Source organism: Pipra filicauda, unplaced genomic scaffold (assembly GCF_003945595.2).
Source record: "Pipra filicauda isolate LSUMZ 115617 unplaced genomic scaffold, ASM394559v2 scaffold237_size1200389_pilon, whole genome shotgun sequence".
NCBI lineage: Eukaryota > Metazoa > Chordata > Aves > Passeriformes > Pipridae > Pipra > Pipra filicauda.
This window is the reverse complement of record NW_024104351.1, coordinates 552,299-570,374: the sequence shown is the minus strand read 5'-3', so window position 1 is coordinate 570,374 and position 18,076 is coordinate 552,299. Positions and strand designations below refer to the sequence as shown.

At 36.7% G+C, this 18,076-nt stretch overlaps 1 long non-coding RNA gene across 3 annotated transcripts in view; it reads right to left on the bottom strand.

Annotated features, from left to right (window-relative positions):
- The window catches only part of LOC120323334, a 36,115-nt gene that overhangs the window by 12,866 nt on the left and 5,173 nt on the right, over positions 1-18,076 (bottom strand). Inside the window, exons 1-2 of one of the 3 annotated variants that reach the window (XR_005563674.1) lie at positions 6,032-9,185; positions 2,923-3,058 (exon numbers count right to left, since the gene is read on the bottom strand). This is a non-coding gene — a long non-coding RNA (uncharacterized LOC120323334). Of the gene's footprint in view, positions 1-2,922; positions 9,186-18,076 lie in introns of those variants that run through there. The other 2 variants (XR_005563673.1, XR_005563672.1) reach the window with 2 other exon arrangements.

The window sequence follows — 18,076 nt, the reverse complement described above, 5'->3', positions numbered from 1 at the left end:
TAAAGTCTCTGGAGCTTGAGGATTTAGCCTCCCTCTTTAGTATCTAAGAGATGCTCTGAACAATGAGAAAGAATTTTACCTCCTTCCCTCTGCCTAGCCTCATGCATGCCAAATCTCTTATAATATATCTGGCAAGAATCATTTTGCACTACTCAGTTCATTGCCATTAGAAAACACAATGGTTGAAGATTCTCCCTGACAACAGATTCCCACACATTTTTGTATCTGACTATTCAATAGAGCCCATTTGCCTGATGTTATAGAGATACCAATTATTTCTAGTGTTGCCAGTATAAAAAGGCTGTTGTATACTGAAGCCAGCATCTGGCTAGCTTATTTTTACTACATTCAGAAGGGATTATTTAAAAGAGAATAGCTCTTTTCAGAACTTTAGACACTAAATCATATTCAACAGTAAGCTCTCAGTCTACCCTTTATTCTCTTTTGTCTTTTCAGAAGTCTACTGAAATGCTCCTGTTCCTCCACACTTTTAATGCTGGGATGGGTGGACAGCAATTTCTTGAGTTTCTGTATGTTTCTGCATCTTCTGACTTCTCTAATCTAAAACTAATAAAAGATCCTGTACATTTTCAGTGGTTTAATACAGTTTTCTGTCTTCACATTTGTATCCTTGTTACATTAACCATCACGAAGAACAAACTTAGAAAACTTACCAGCATTGATGGCCTTCTGTCCCTTTGTGCAAGCAGATATGGGTCAGGTAGGACAGACACCTACCTCATACCTTGTGATTGCACACATGTGACAGAAGAAAAGCAGTCCCAGAAACATTTCATTTCAAAATGAAAGATCAAGAGCATTTTAGCTCCGACACATTTAATCTAAGTACTTTCCTGAGTATAACCACCTTAAGCTGCTAACCAGAAGAAGAAATGAAGCTGGTACCTCCAGAAAACAACTCATGAAAGGTTTTAGGTGGTTTGAATTGCTCTTTTTAATTGCATCTCTACCTCTCTGCTGAAGGTCTAGAGGACCTGCTCTTCTAGGTTAGGTGTGCCATGTTTCAAAATTGAGGAAGAGATGGTTTCAGGGGCTCTGTGTAATGCTTGCCCTCATCAGAGAATTAGAACAATAGCAGAGATATCAGGTTATGTTCTGTAATGCAGGGCTAGGCTCCTTTTTGTCAGTAATTGTTAAATTCTGCAGTAGGTCAGCAGAGGTGTTTTGCATAATAGGTGGGAAAACTTTAATTAGTTATTTAATGAAATCCCCTTTTGCTTTAATACAGAGAGCAACCTATTTATTATCTTTTTCAGTCTCAAGTGTGCACAGAGAATTCAAAACAGAGAAAATAAAATAATTTCTACAGAAAACTAAGGCCCCTTATGATATTCCCAGACATTTTTATTCCAGGCTACAACAATCATCCTTTAAGGACCATATTCCTCAAGGCTTCCCTCTACTAAGGTGAAGGTAAAAAGGTTATACTAACACAGGCTCAGACCTTTCTGACCTAGATAGTATGTGGCTGGGAATGTTCTCAGTTCTGTACCATCAGGTAACGTATACAACCCTTTTGACAGTTAATGGCAGTCTATTGAATAATTTCATATGTATAGTTATACATAAACAAGCACCTTACTGGCCATTCATCTGTACTTGAAATAGAAAAATCCCTATTATTCTATCCAGCAGAATTACCTAATTTTCTCAGTTTGTTGAAGGAAGTGTTCCAGAAAACCTGTTCTCTCCCTTTTTCTTTCTCTTCAAGCATCAAGACCAGGTGGGAGTGATGACTTTTAGTAGAGGAAGAATATGGTAAAATAATTATTCCTCTTCTTTATCAAAAGTCTTTTAAGTGGCACTTGAGCTCTGTTTGTACTCTTTTATCCGCACTAACCATAATTATACTCAGATGTATTTATCTTGTCTGGAGGTACCAGCAATAACTACTGTCATAGAAGCTGCTCACAAAAATGACTGATCTTTGTCAAGATCATTCTAAGAATATTTTATACCTTTTCTGATTTGACAAAACAGGAAACTTATTAACCTTTTTTCCCCCCTTTATTTTTTTTTTAATTTTTTTCCCTTTATTTTGTTTTAATTTCTTTATTGAAGACTAAGATTTTCAATAATTTGTGTCTCTGAAGAATTCACATTTTTAGAATATCCCCACCTGGAATTAATTCATCTAACATCAGCATGCAATCACAGTATCTCAATTATCAGTACAACAATTTGATGCTCTGCGTATGGAGTGTCAGCTAGGGAAAGACAGGTATTTCTGAGAAGATGAGCCAACCCTTACATGGGATGAATCATCATATACATACAGCATTGATTCCACAATAAAACAAAGACAACTGTGTACTTATTATAGGTACCTCAAGTAGGTCCCTGAAGTTAAATGAGACAAATCTAGATTCAAGTTACTGCAAAAAATACGAGTGAAAATATAATTTTACTTTCTTAAGAGAAAATATCGTCTTTGAAAGTCAGATGGCAGATACACTGTGAAGACCTGTATCCTTCATCATATAATACACTAAAGCAGATGGCATTTATTAACATGCTAAAACAAGTTTGAGAAGCCCTAGGCAAAATAGCAAACAAGATGTGAAGTTACAAGCAATAAAACAGTTCAGCTCAGAAAGAGAAAAGCGCTGCAGGGGATATACAATGCTAAAAAAAGAGGGATAACCTTTGTCTGTGATGGGGAACAAACAAAAACCAAGACTAGTAGATTTGGGAATGAGTGTTCTGAGACAAGTACCTTGATCACAGTTTAAGACAGAGTTGCAACTAGCGTCACTATATCTGCAGGTCAGGTACAGCCAGGAAAATAAACAAGGGAGGTATACAATGAATAAAGTAAAGGCATTAACAGAAGAGCTTACCCTGCAGATAGATACCTGCTCATTTACCTGACAGAAACGTGAAGAAATACGAAAAACTTACGTAGGAAAATCATCATGCCTGCTCCTGTAGCCTGATGGACACCAAGCTGGTTCCTGTTGCTTGGAAAAGAGATTTTGGAACCACTGTGGACGGTTCATCTTCTCATTGTTCAACAGAGTTACAAACACATCTGGTTCTGAAATGGTGGTGAGAGATATAGAAAATGAGACAAGAATAACAATATATCTCTGAGAAAATCTTGAATGATGTGTGGATTATATTGATCACTTCTGTGCCAAAAAAATGTAGCAGAACCAAAACAACACAGAGAAGCAAGAAAAGGATAATTGGAGCTATGAAACTGCTTCTGTAAAAGAACTAAATAGATTAGGACTTATGAGCTGGAGAACAGTTAAGACAGGGGTGTTATGAAAAAGATATAAAAAAATCACTAGTGTCTTTCCAAGAGAGGAAGAACTGAGAACTTAAATAAAAAGGAAATATATATAAATGAGTCTGTGAAGTTCTTTCCCCAGGATATGGTGAAGCCCAAATTGTAAAAGGCTCTTTAACAGTGAAATAAATTAAAAATTATTAGACAGCAAGTGCAGTACTCCTGAGGATGACTATAACCCCTATCATTACCTAACACTCAAATTATCACTGAAGGCACAGGGAGGAGTGTACTTTTTTTACTCTTGCTCTATTCCCAAACACCCACTGCTGGGTCTTGTGTGGTATCCAAGAGTTGCAATCTGACTGAAGAAGAGGCTGGAGAGTAAAAAGTCTTGCAGTCAGAAAGCCACACGTAGTAGGTGATTACATATCATGATTTAAAGCCAGTAAGCAACACAAGAGTTACAGGACCTCAACTTTTTCATTCCTCTGAGTACATCCAAATCTTAAAAGCAAAATAAACTTACCCTTGTTCTTGAGAGGAAGACTTTTTAAAAATCACTCAGCAAAACTCTGAGGTGTTAAAACTGGTGGCCTGTCCAAAGCATCCTCAAAACCCAGACATTTGAGCAAAGAAGTGCAAGGTAGAATTTTAAAAAATTAAAATAAATGTAAACAAACATAAATGCCAGTGAGCCTGTAAGAGTAAGCAACAGTAACCAAAGAGAAAGGCTAGAAAACCAAATGAGATTTTTGTCATCTGTAGTTGAGAGTAAGGTAGCTGGCCATAAACAATTGACCATGGTCCTATCTTTGGGTTGCCTAAAATTAGCACTTAAAAGAAAACTCTAAGACTCAATTTGTGAGTTTTAGCAGGCAAGAATTCTTTTATTATGGTGCACCGGATGATTTCAGTGCACTGGATGCCCTAGCAATCATTTTACCAAAAGTGCACACAGAGGTACCTTCGTTACAGTTTATATATTTATATTATATGATTATTCATTTTCATTCCCTGCATTCCTGTTACATATTCATGACATTTCCCAACACTTATTAGCAGCACATATACACATCCTTATAACATCTCTGAGGGGCTTCACCAAGTGTCTCTGGTGGTTGTTTCTGCCTGGAGCCCCCAATGAAGTACTTTATGGACTTCATGACAATACACCTGGTTATAGAGTAACCTGGTGTTGCCTGCTTGGCTGCTCCAGTTCCCTTCCTCATTGTTTCTTTACTTTGCTTGGCTAGTTCCTTTAAATCACTTGGCTCAGCTATACACAATTTTCCATGGTACATTCCATTGAAACCAGTACTAGTCCTGTTACATCTCAAAACTCTGGTCTCATTTGTTTTCCCTGAGAAATAATATTTGTAGCAGAAAGACACAGAGAGAACATTGTAGTGAAGTGAGGGTCAATCTCTTCTGTTGTGTCAAGCTGAAGGGACAAGAGGAAAGGGCCTCAAGTTGCACCAGGGGAGGTTCAGATTGGATATTAGAAAAAAATTTTCTCACTGAAAGAGAGGTCAGGCATTAGAATAAGTTGACCAGAGAGGTGGTGAAGTCAACACCTCTGGAAGTGTTCAAGAGGCTGGATGTGGCACAGGGGGATATGGTTTAGGGGTGATTATGGCGGTGCTATGTTGACGATTGGACTAGATGATCTTGAAAATCTCTTCCCACCTGGATGATTCTGTGATTTCGTGATTCTGTGAGCATAAAAACAAGAAAGGCAGGCAAATACTATGCACAGAAGAGATATAAAACCTCTTGTCATAAGTCATTAAAAATAAGATCCAGTTTTAGAACTGGTCACACACAGACTGACTGTCCCTGTGCGGCCAAACTAACTCCACTTATTTACAGAATCAAGACTTAACGTGTTATCTTCTCCATCACACAGCACATCTAGCTGCAGAAAGGCTTGTTTGCCCTAAAGAGAACAATGAAATAGGGGTATTGTATTCTCAGTTCTGTTGGTGCTCTCTTTAATGATAAAACTACCAAATATTGTAGTTTGTTTTTGCTATAACAATAGAAGTCTATCAGCATTTAAAGCATTATGATAAACACTGATTTATTTTAGACTTATAGTTTGGGTTTCTTTCCAGTAAAACAATACCTAGCAAGACAGGACATAATTTATTGAAATAATTTAAAGATTATATTTCCTGTTACCCTGTGCATGCAGTACATTCTTATCTAGTGAACTATCTAGATGAAGAGTAAAGCAGAATGTACTGTTCTCTGAAGTTAATTAAGTTAATTGTGAAATATGATCCTATTCAAAATTACTTTTCCTCAAAAACAACACAGTTGATACATATTTTTTTATTTATATTTATTTTTTTAAACTCTACGTCTGCTGTAGATCATTGTTTGAAATAGGAGATAGGGGTCAAATCTCTTCAATAAAGGATGCGCTGAATTATAAGGCATTTTAACACCCTTATCTCTAGGTAGTTTTTATTATCTTTCTCTTAAAACCTATGTTAAAATGTATTTATCATCTGCTAGGTACAATTCACATAGGTAAAAATAACTGAACAAAAATTTAAAAATACGAGTGTTATGATCAGGTTCTTTAACGTTATTAGAGAGATGCCTCTGCCTAAATTAAGGTGTAAATGAGACCATATGCCAAAGTCAATAGTATGGATTTTTATTTAACAGTAAATGTGAGATAGAGAGAGATAGAAAGAAATAATGAAAAGAGGGAGCAGAGGAGAGAGAGTGACAGAGAGATAGAGTAAGAAGAAAAAGTATCACCACTCTGTCGATTCCCACGGTGTCCCATTGATCCTCTTTGTGTGACCTTCTCAGTGGTGAGAGTCCCAGTCTTGTTGAAGTGATGGTTGCAGTCTGGATCCGTTGAGGGAAGTCCAGGGTGGTGAGGGAAGAAGCCTGTGTGGTGAGGGAAGTCTGCGGGTGAGCAAAGAAGCAGGATATGTTTATTACGCTTAGATTAGGTAGAAAGGCCCCTTGTACCTCCTCCGGGGCAAGGAGTTTTACACTGGATGATGTAATATTGGATCAGGGAACATTTCAGGAGTCTTTGTCACCTTCTAAATGTTACAGTTGCCTATTAAGTCAGTGAAAGTGAGTCCATTATAGACCATTATGGCCCATCAGCAGAGATGAATACCTTCAGGCTACCTGGGAATTGTTCTGGTAGTTCCCCAGAGGGGAGTTATCACAGCTGACTAATTTGTGTTAAGACAAAGAAACACTGCCCCACCGCACAGGATTTGCCTCTTTCCTTATCCTGTTCAACACCCAGTTTGTAGCCTGAGGTGATGGTGTGCATCCCCTCAGCACCTGGGTGGTTACTTTGCACATCTTGATTGGCTGAGCCATCAGCGTTCCACTCTTTCACACTTGTGGATACATTCTTCTCCTGGGATAATTGGATGCCGTTATCTCATCTCAAGTTACCATCATAGTCCAAATGAGTAGGCATATTCAGGGAGGGGTGGACTTGGTGAGCAGTTGGTTCTTTGCACAGTTTGCTACAGTGGACAAAAGTCTTCCAATGATTTTAACAATGTTTAAACCATTAACCAATTTCAGTCTCTCACAACAAGTAATAATTACAAATTCTGACAGTTCTGAATTATTAGGATTGTTCTGTCAAATTCTGATCATCTTTCAGTAAAAGAATTAAAACAACTCAACAGTTCTATCTATTTCAAAGAGGAATCATAGTAATGAAGATTAATTTTATAAAATGCTGTCATTCCAGTTAACAAATCAGTGTTCTGGATTTAGCCAAGGACCTCTTTTTGTACTTTTAGGGTACCCACTTTTACAATTCATGTCACTGCAGAGTCAACATTATTGCTGAAGTGTAAAATTTTTCAGTTCCTTTGTTATCAGTAAATTCCTTCTTAAGATACCGATATTCCCATGAAATAAGAGCAAATATAGATGTTTAGTTATCCATATAGTATCATCGAGGATTCTGAATTCATACTCACCCACAGAATCAAAGTTGAAGATTGAGCAAGTAATTAGAGCTAGTACACTTTAATTTATTTCAGCTTGTGTAGGCTGAGAGGGGTTTTGCCTGCAAATAATTGCACCTGCAAGTTGAAAGGTCTCCAAATTGTGGACCTTTGTGGATTCCCATTCTCCTCTTTCACAGTACCTCAGAGAAATTAATGTTAAACAGAATATTAGTTCTCTATGGTTCCTGCAGAAGACAAATTGTGGCAGGACTGTAATGCATGCAGTTCACATGTTTGAAGAAAAGAAATAAGGGACATCTAGGTACAAGTACTTTGTTTCTATCTGACCTTCTGGATTCAAATCATCCATGGAAGAATAATCCTTGCTCCTCTAGCTATGACTTTTGTGTAATCATACCAGTTTCAAAGCTCTAGAAACTGTCTCTCCTGTAGACCATTTGAAATTCAGCTCTAAATTCTTTGCTATGCAATCCATACAATCAAAAGAAAATTTTATTTTTGAATCCCAAATTAACTATGAAGAGAGGGAGTTCCAAAGAAATCTTCACCATGTTTACCTTGTCTCCTACATTCCCTGAAAGGCCCTTAAAAAAATTCTTTTTGCTGATTCATTTATAGATGCTTTCTAAAATTAAAAGTATGTTTTTAAAAGGGTTGGTTTTTTTATTTATATATTTTGAGTTTATATTATTTTAGTAGGCACTTTTTTCTCTACTGTTGTGATTGGTGAAATTCACATGAACATCTGGTTGCAAACAATTTGTTGTTACTTAACATAATTTGTAAATACAAAATAAGATTACCAAAGTATTTATCATGTATGATTCAATTTCACATAGACCTTGAAATAATCTCTTTGATGGAAAAAAGTCCAAAAGTAGTGATGTAAATTATTCACTCCAAATAATTCAGCCAGACCTAACAAATGCACTAAAGAGGAGTTTGCATGTTGCACAAAGGGATCGTTTTAAATCCTTTATCACTTTTTTCACCTCTCCTGCCCTTCTTCATCTCCTTTGCAATTCCAATAAGGCTGCAACACAAAAAGCATTAGTGGTTCTATTTAAAAGGTGCCAACCTTGTTGATCATCTGCCTACTCCATTATCAGTATAGAAACATGCTTTGTTTATATTCTGAAAGGGATATGGGAATTATTTTGCTAAGTTAGTGCTGTTCCCCAAGTCTGTACCTCTAAACAAAACCAAACTACTGCTGAGGTTGTATGGTATCATAATAATTTTCATTTTTTGAATGAGCAGGTTATTAGTTTGGATTTGTATGAAGGCTTCCAATTTTGAGTTGTCATTATAACTTACTATGGAGTATTAAAAAAAAAATCAACCAAATTACAAAAGCAAAATCATACCTAAACTTGCGTAGTTTGAAGTACAATGCTTCATTCAGCCACTCTTAGGATAACGCTAAGAGATACACGTCTCTCATAACACCTCCATTTCATTTCTTTGGTTTCATTTACACACAGACAACACCTCTGTGCCATGGCCATGCCCCACATCTGGTCCCAATGCTTCAGCCCAGCCCTTTCCTGCTCAGACCCATCATGGCAAGGCAGGGTGTCTGCAGGGATTCCTGGGTAAACTGTGACTTCTGAGGAGGGGAAATGCTCAGAAATGCAAATTAACCTCTATTGCTAATCCTTCCACAGCCTGCTCTGTTCACTTACAGCATGCTTTCCCCAAACAAATACCTTAATATTTTATGTATTATCCTAAGGGAAAGGGCCTGAAGTTTTCTGTTTTAGAAAATACATTCAAATCTTTTCAGCTGATTATCATTTGTAAAAATAAGGGTTGGAAAGCACAATAGATCAGCTGTATGCCCTTGTTTCTGTTTTAGCACCCTGAAAACAACAGTTAAGTCTCCATTTTGTCAACAGGAACACAATTTGTCAAGGGTTATATGACCCAGATCTCATAATTTCTAGTGCTGGGTTAAGCTCTTTTTCCTACCTTTCCAGATGATTAATGTGCTCAGTTTGCTGTACTTGGTCTCTTTAGTACATGAGAAGGAGAACTATTCCACAAGAGTGGTTATTTCTGTGCTTTCTCACAGTCCAATAAGTCCTGCAAGGTATTAAAAATCAGGCAGAACTACACAGAATGATATCTGAAAACTTTCTGAGATATTCATGTGGTTGAACCATATCATCAAGTTACAAAGTGGTCTCACAAAGGATACAGTAGGTCACCATCTCATGAAGAACTTATTATAATCTTTATTTATAAGAAAGTGAAAGGAGAGAACAGCAGATTTCCAGTCTGGACTGAATCTGAGAAAATTTCTTGAAATCTCTGTATCTGTGCTTACAATTCATCACAGAACTTCTTTGGTCTATCTTCAAGTTATAGTGTATATTAAATGAGGATTTGAAAGATGAAATGAAAATTCCCCCCAGTGACACATTCTTGCTCTTTTAGAAAACAGATGTTATCTGAAGATGTGAAGATAGGGCTGCTGATGCCCGATGCCTTACCTCTTCATTTCTTTGGTGCATAGCACAGCAATCCAGTCTTCGGGCTTCATTGCATCTCTAACATTAACAACTGCACATTTGCTAATAGCATCTCTTTGTGTTGCCAGCGTCCCCTTGCTGACACCCTATTTTCTCTGCTTGACACTCCACTTGCTGTTGACTCTTAGTGAAAGGGACAGAACTGAAAGCCTTGGCATTTCGGTGTGTGAAACAAGGTAATAGCTGATGAAGTACAATTTGTTACACTGAGAAATTATTAGCTATATCCATTTTGGGAAGACTTTCAGAACTCTCTTTCCCAGTGCTGTCTTAATGCTTTCTGAACTGAAGCCAAATCTCGAGAACATATCCATTCATAACCATGCTATGAGTTCTTACTGGGTCTTACTGAAGAAAAAGCCTAATAAAGTTATGGACTCACTGGCAAGTGATACAGAGAACTTTGTGTAATTAAAATAAATGAGATTGTGTCACAGATTAGAAGGCATTTGCTTTCAGTGCTACATGGAATTTTTGACAGACATAAGGAAACAAAGTTATTATTAACTGACATAATATAAAAAATACAGCAATGTTAATAAATACAATTTCATTTTCTTTAAATTATAAAAAAGTCTGATAAAAACACCATTTAGAGAGGAAAAGTTGCCATAGTTAATTCCAAACTAACTTCATATAAAGTCCCTTTTATCTCTTATATTTCTCTGCAAATTAAAAACATGTTATTACAATTTCACATGTTAGATTTCATGCACTACATGAAATGAGATGATGACAAAATTCAGGAATAAGCTGGACAACTATGGGGTAAAATCTTGGCAAGGTGGAAAGCAAATCCATCTCCAAACAACTATGACTTTTGCTTGGTTTTCCTGTGTCATGATTTGACCTGGCAGGCAGCTAAACACCCCTGACCACTCACTAACACCCTCACTGTGATGGGGAAGAGATTCAGAATAAAGAAAAAACTTGTGGGTTGAGATGAAACAGTCAGTCTCAAAGCAGTGGGATGCCCATCCCACACCCTCTGGCACATCCCTCCACTTCCACCAGACAGCTCCATCCAGTTTTATTGTTCAGCATGATTCCATGTGGTCTGGAATATCCCTTTGGTCGTTTGGTGTCAGCTGTCCTGGTGATGGCCCTTTCCGGCTTCTTGTGCCCCTAATCTACTTGCTGGCTGGGCAGTATAAGCTGAAAACACATAGATTAATTGTCCAGGCTCTGCAATGCCATAGTTTGCAAGAGTATCTGCAATATCACAAGAGCCAAGTAAGACTTCCATCAAACCCAAGATTCATATACCACATGACATCTTTTTGTCTGGGTGGCAGTCAGCTCTAAGACTCTGTACTTCTGAGTTTGCTGCTTAGCCAGTTATCAGAGTCAAATACATTTCTCTGGTGCACAAATGAGGATATTTATTCAGGTAAGTAAGCTTTATTGGCCTGCTCCTAAAAGTCCACTACCCCAAAGGTGTCTTTTTTAATCAAAATGCACAGAGGTATTTTGATGATTTATGATAAAAGTAGCATTTCCTTACAAATAGCAGGAGTTGCAATTTTCTCTATAGGCAAGCATGCATTTATATGTCTGTGCTCACATTTAATGACGTTATGCCTTCAGCATGGAAATAACTATGTATGTTTTAACTGCCACCTAGGTTAACACAGTTTTTTGATTCTGTGTTAACAAGTAATTTGTATTTCCTAAAAACTGCAGGATATAGAACTCAGCAAGACCTTAAGAGGTCAATCTAGTTCAATGCTTACCCAAAGAAGGAGCAAACTGTCTTCAAACCATTCTTGAAAGAACCTTCCATAACTTATTTTTTTAAAACGAGACAAGAGAAAACCCTCCACAGGCACTCCTTGTGCTCCCCATGGGTGTTTACTATGCTCCTCCCTGGGCACTCTATTCCAGTTTTTGATTATCATCATAGTATAGGCTGTTCTTTTCCTAATATCCAACACAAATTTAGCCCATAATTACTTCTGATTATTGATTTTCTTTTTGAAACAACCTTTTACCTTTTGAAGAAGTATTTCACCTCAAATTTTCTATGGCTTTAACAAAGTTCCTGTGTTCTAGTATTTTCTCAGGTTTGCAAGCAACATGAAATTACGCATGACATGCAGAAAACTGAATCTTGCAAGACTTTTGGTATCTCCATTTTTCTTTTTCTTGCAGACATCTTGCAGGAATAGACCTACATTTATTATTCAATATTAAAGGCATAGTAAACAAAAAACGTCTGTCACACTGCACTGTTGTGCAGTGGTTAAATGTTAGTTTCATATATTTCTGTGTTTCAGGTCCTTTACTGAAAGGAACAATCCTACTGAGACTCAATAGTCATCATTCCACCTGGAAATTCAGATACTAAAAAGAATCTAATTTAGGTTAGACAACTGATGCAGCATTTTTTTTATATTCTAAACTAGATTTTGATATTATTTTTCCCACTTTATATACATCGATCAAAAATATATCAGTCACTACAAAATCTTCTGCGTTGTTAAGTGAGCACCTGTTGACAGGTGAATCTTTATAATCAAAGAATGAATGGAAATAAATGTTAAAGGAAACACGAGGTATTATGTTATAGATATCTTGTGGGAAAAAAATAAATCATGCTTTAAAAGTAACTCAGGCATTTTTTTTAAATTAATTTATATTTTTAATTTTTTTTTCTCCGTGTATAGTCTTTCATCCCAATTCTTTTATCTTACTTTCCTGCTTCTAGTAGATACTCTCCAGCAGTGCATGAGGAGTCTGGCTGCATTTAACCTACCAAGAAACGCATGGTCTGATCATAATGAAAAACTACAACTACCTGCCTTCAAAAACCACCAACTGACTAAATGTGCAGTGGGTATAGTGCATGACTGCTTTTTTTTTTCCTCCTTTTACTATTTAACATTTTTCCGTCTAAAATTGATGTATTTTTTCAACCCGTTCATCCAGTTTCTCTGGACAATGGTGATGGACAGCTGCAACAGTTGACTAAATCCCTCGTACAAACATTTAAGACAGGTAGATTGAATCACTCTTTAGAAGTATATCTGTCTCTCTTCAGCAGATATCAAGAGGGCACCATGCCCTTTATACCTCTGCTCTTCAGTGTCTTTGTTCCTCTACCTCCTTTGTTCCCAGCTCTGAGATTTACTCTACCATCATCCCAAAAATTGCACCTCCATCAATGTATGAAGCAGTCTGGTATACTCCTCAAGTGTATCTCAGTGGATATTGTTGTTCTAATATAACTTCTATCATACCTTCCAGGTTTTTCTGGTCTTTCACTTCTGTTCTTGAAACTTAGTATATAACACCAGGATCACAGAAATTTCCACACATTGCTTACTACCTGACTCTCACCTTTGCGTTTTCCAAGGAGGTCATGATTCTCACAGTCAGATTTCCAAGAAAATATTCCCCCACTGTTCCCTGCTATTTTTTATGGTTTGGATTTGAAACTTTTGATACAACAGAGACTTTCCACACCATACTATTTCTGCCTTATTTCAATTATATAGACAAGTACAAACTCCAGTTTCAAAATAATTATGTGTACAATGAAAATGGATGGTTCTATTTCATGGTTGTAGATCCCCTTTATATTCTTGAAACTCCTCCTTAGACTATGCTCTATAACAGTAAATACTCATCAAGGTAAATGAAAGTTTTCTGATGCTGGTTGATATTTTCTATGTCACTTATCATTCAATAATGTTCTTGTTTAGATTATAACAGGAAATATTCAACTGAAAAGAAGGCAGAGAACAGAAATAAAAATGGAAACTAAGTACACACCAGACTTCTTTCTTGTGCAGGACAACTTAGGTAATTATGCTATTACTGTAGGACAAGATTTTGACTGAGTCTCAATGCAAAGGTTAGTGTCTAAGAAAGTTTTAAGCCCTACCACAGCCCAAACCCTCAATATTTTCTTTCATGCACTCTGAAAAAAAGATGGTTGTGTCTTCTGCAGGGACACAGCCTACAGGTTTCCCCTGAGCAGCTCCAGGATTCATGCTGTGCTGCTTTTCATTTGCTCTTTAATGCCTTTGTTTCTATACCTCCTTTATTTCCATCCTTTTTCCATCCTCTAAAAAGGTGCAAGTCCATCAAGATGTTTGAAGTAGATTATGTTTTTTAAGTGTGTCTCAGATTTCTTAATACACTTTAAAGAATACGTCAATGGTACAAATATAAATTATACTAAGCTGAGTGTATTTTTTAAGTCTGCAGAAAAGATGCTGGGTATAGACAGCAGTTGAAAGTAAGTAGCTGGGGTTGACTGACTGAAGGATCTCAAACTTTGTTGCAGGGGAAAGATGTGGACTTTCTAAGGTAGGACTTGCAAAGCTAAACTTACTGCTTGATTTATCATCCTCAGTCCTTTCAAGCAGGTGAAAAAGAGTGGATGCAAGTTCTTGCAGGCTAAGTGAGAAAACTAAATTACTTTTTCCATTCACAGATGCGTTCAACTTGCAGACCACTAAAAATTAATATGATCATGTTAGAATGTGCAGTTATGGGGTTTTTTGGGACAAGCATCTCTTCTGAATTCTGACCGAGCATAAGTAGAACTAGAAACTGAGCCACCAAGCACTAGGGAATCCTGGACATAGCAGGATCATTGCTCAGAGGACAAGAAACTTTCACAGTCAAACAGCGAGACACATTGGGTGGGATCTTTGACTTAAGCACAGGTTGTTCTTGTCATTTGCTCTCTTGTCATTTTCCCTAAAGCATCTCAGCGATGCCAGCTGCTGTTCCAGAAGACTTAACGTGGATAATCCTTTATTGTATTTTTTGCCTTTGTGCATGCATCGTGGATACCACAAGTTATATAAGATGACATAATAAATCTCTTCTTACACATGCCTAGCAAATATTGCTCACCTTGCAGTAAGGAGGGCGGCTGATTTGGGTGGTAGTTTTGGTCATGGATGTTTACTGACAGACATGATGTTTCATTAAGGTTTTACAAGGTGTAACCGTGTTTCAAGATGGCTCATTTCCATTGTGGTATCAGTCTCAGTGGTTCTGCTCCAAAATGGACACACAAATTCTACAAAAATGAGACATTCACGTATAACACACCACCTACTAATAATCACTTCCACTCTTTTCTAGCAGTTAGTTCTCCTCACAAAAACAGCACCTGTGGAAGTGACTTTCCATGACCTTTCTGAATATGCCAGTAAACCAGCTTGATGCTTTCTCAGCGTTTAGCTAAAATTTTTGTTGGCTGCAACTGAACATTTTCCAATTCTGTCCATAACGAAATAAAATTACCACTGCACTTGCAGCAATTTTTGCCTCGGGAAGAGCTCTGAAATACCAAGTAATGGCAGCTGCTTCATATAACTAACTGGCAAGGTTTTAAGCAAGGACATGACTATTTTGCTTTCACAAGTTATGCCTGTTAATATGAATTTTGCTGACAATATTCTTTACTTTGACCGTGCTTACTGCTGATAATCAATCTGAAAATTATTACTATTTTTAATAAACAAACTAGCAGCAGTAAACCTACAGGGACAATCTAAAGCAATATCTATTGACTGACAGAGAATCAGTCCTAATCCCACTTTTGTTTTGCCAGCAATCATTTTGGCTTCTTTTGCAGTTTTCTCTGTAGCCTCAAGTGAAAACTGTACTTTGAAAAGAGCAAAATGCTAGATAAAGTGAGGAAGACTGTCTAGGACTCCTTGAGTTCTGTGAAACAACTTTCATGCAGCAATCGAGATTCAGCTTCTATCTGACAGCAATTTTGAGTCAAACGAGGAGGGAGGGCACAGATTTCCCCTTCCACACTCCAGAAAACCCAGAGTGACTTTGTGCTGTGACTGTTATTACAATTCAAATCTCCAGATCAGATGCTCAAGACCTACAGAAAAACAGTAACATATATATAACTTAGAAGAACTGATTAGGAAATTAAAGTGTAGTCAGGTGGAATTGAAGGAATTGAAAGGGAGTCTTTGCTGTTACACTCTTTCTTGGTAAATAATTGCATGAAATAATGATGAAAAATGCATCAGATGCATCAAGGAGTTTCTCAACACCCACTGCACTAGTTCATTTAAAACGTTTCCATCACTTGGGAAGAACTGAAGTTGCAGCACTGGGCTATTAATAGTTCCAAAGGGATTCTGAAGTAATTTGTCACTGGCAGGGGTTTGAAGTCCATAGAAACCCCTTCTCCGCTTTGAGTAAATGAGATGAAATAGCACGTGTCATCCTCCATTTTAAGAACTAAAGTACTGCCACTCATCTACCTCTAAGGGCAGAAGACATAGAAGATAATTAAACACAATTAAGCAGTATGGAATGCTAAGATCACAGTAAAATTCTTCTAAAAGCACAGTAGAAAAATGCATAGTGCCTCTTTTGAAAGCATCTGCTCACTGAATCACACAGCACCTGGGCTCCCATTGGTGCAATAGTTTTAATTTGTATGTTTTTTTAACAAAACCTCTCATATTATAACATTGCCATAATATTGATAATAAGTAGCTTTGTGTCCAAAAAGTCCAACTGGTAATTCAAGTGTACAGTACAGAACATATTTAGCAGTTGGGTGTAAATCAGAACATAAGAGGATATATTGACAGGAGTTATAATGGACATTGATATGAAGAGGCAAATCAAGCAGCAGAACGAAGAAATCTGTCATCTTCCACTATTATGACCAGATTCCATGTATTTTCCTGCTGTGTTATCCGTCAGCAATAACATTCATAACCATTATGTGCTACCAAAGCTACTCTTTGAGTGAATGATTTCCTTCTGTAATACTTTTCTATTAAAAATGAGTTACAAACCACAACAAACAAAATGCACACACATCTCCTGCAAACAGTCTGCTATCTTCCACGTCCTTCAAAGATTTAGCTATGTAATGTTGGTTACTGTGGACTGAATAGATTTAAGCTACCTGGGACTTAGTTCACGAACATTGGAGAGATAACCCTCTATTTATTACTTTAATAGGTTCTTTGCTTTGTTATATTAGGCTTTTCACTATTCAGACTCCTATTATGAGATAGTAATGCTTTGTTTCATTGAAACATTTCTTGTTGCTCATTCAGAGCTATCAAATGTCTATCAACATACTGCATATTAATTTGCACCCACAAAACAACTTGTATTTTATGTCTGCAACTTTATTAGAAAGGAATAACATCCCAGATTCACTTGCAATAAAACTGGAGGAGGATTTCTGGCTCAAGAATTCAGAGTTTATGAAAGCCCTACTTCAATCTACAGGCATTTCATCTGCCTTTAGAGCTTCTTGGGTCAAGATATTGCTATTTATTTCTATTAATAAATGTCTTGCCTAACAGACACTATTTTAAAGGGATAACAAATTCTGGTACTGGGTTTGAGTCATTATAACAATTCTGAACCGTAAAAGATTCTGATTTGGTGAATGTTATTATCTTTTTCTTACTATTGCTGCTTTTGTATTGATTTATTTTGTACTGTTCTTGCTGTCCAATCTTGTCTAAAATTTGCATTTATTATTTTAAAGTACCAATTTTCTTAATGAGAGAGTGAGACGCAGTGCAAAAAAATACCAAGAAAGAAATTGAGAAATATTCTTTAATTACTAACATATATTAGCAGTGAAAAATAGCCTTTTTTTTTCAGTGAAGGTTTAGGTCAGCAAGCCCAAAGGGAAGGAACACTGTAAACATTAAATCCACAAATGACATTGCTGAACCTTTAGAGGAAAACTGGTTTTTTTTTGCCTGGAAATCAGTTGGAAGCTCTAGGTCTGTATATAAGCATGGAATCTGCCACAGAGATGCATCTATAGACTAAAGCTGAAAAGCCTAAGTTAATGAATATAGTTTAGTCATGTAGTTGCATTTCTCTATTATTTATTGTATTGGCAGACAAACTAATAAGCAAATAAATCTTCATATCACAGCTTGTCAGAAACACCTTGATTGTAAATTGTGGTCTGTCGATGAATGTGTCTACTTCCCTGATACATTCCTTCTTAAGAAGAAAGAAGGAGAAGAAGAGCAAAAGTACTGATACTTTCAAAACATTCTATTTTCACATTTTCATGATAAAACATCTTTTCTTTTTTTACTGTTTTCAGTGGAGCCAAAACATCTTTAAAATAATTTTTTACAAAGACATTTTTATATTCTAGATTTTGTAAAAAGAAAAAGATTTCATACAAGATGAGAATGACTTGAAACTAAAAAATCTTTTCAAAATGCAATTTTTTGTTCTTGGTGTTATCTACATACAACATGACAGATACACCTAATGTTTAATATATGCCAAAATGGTTCTGTCACAAGATGGCATATTAAAGCCAC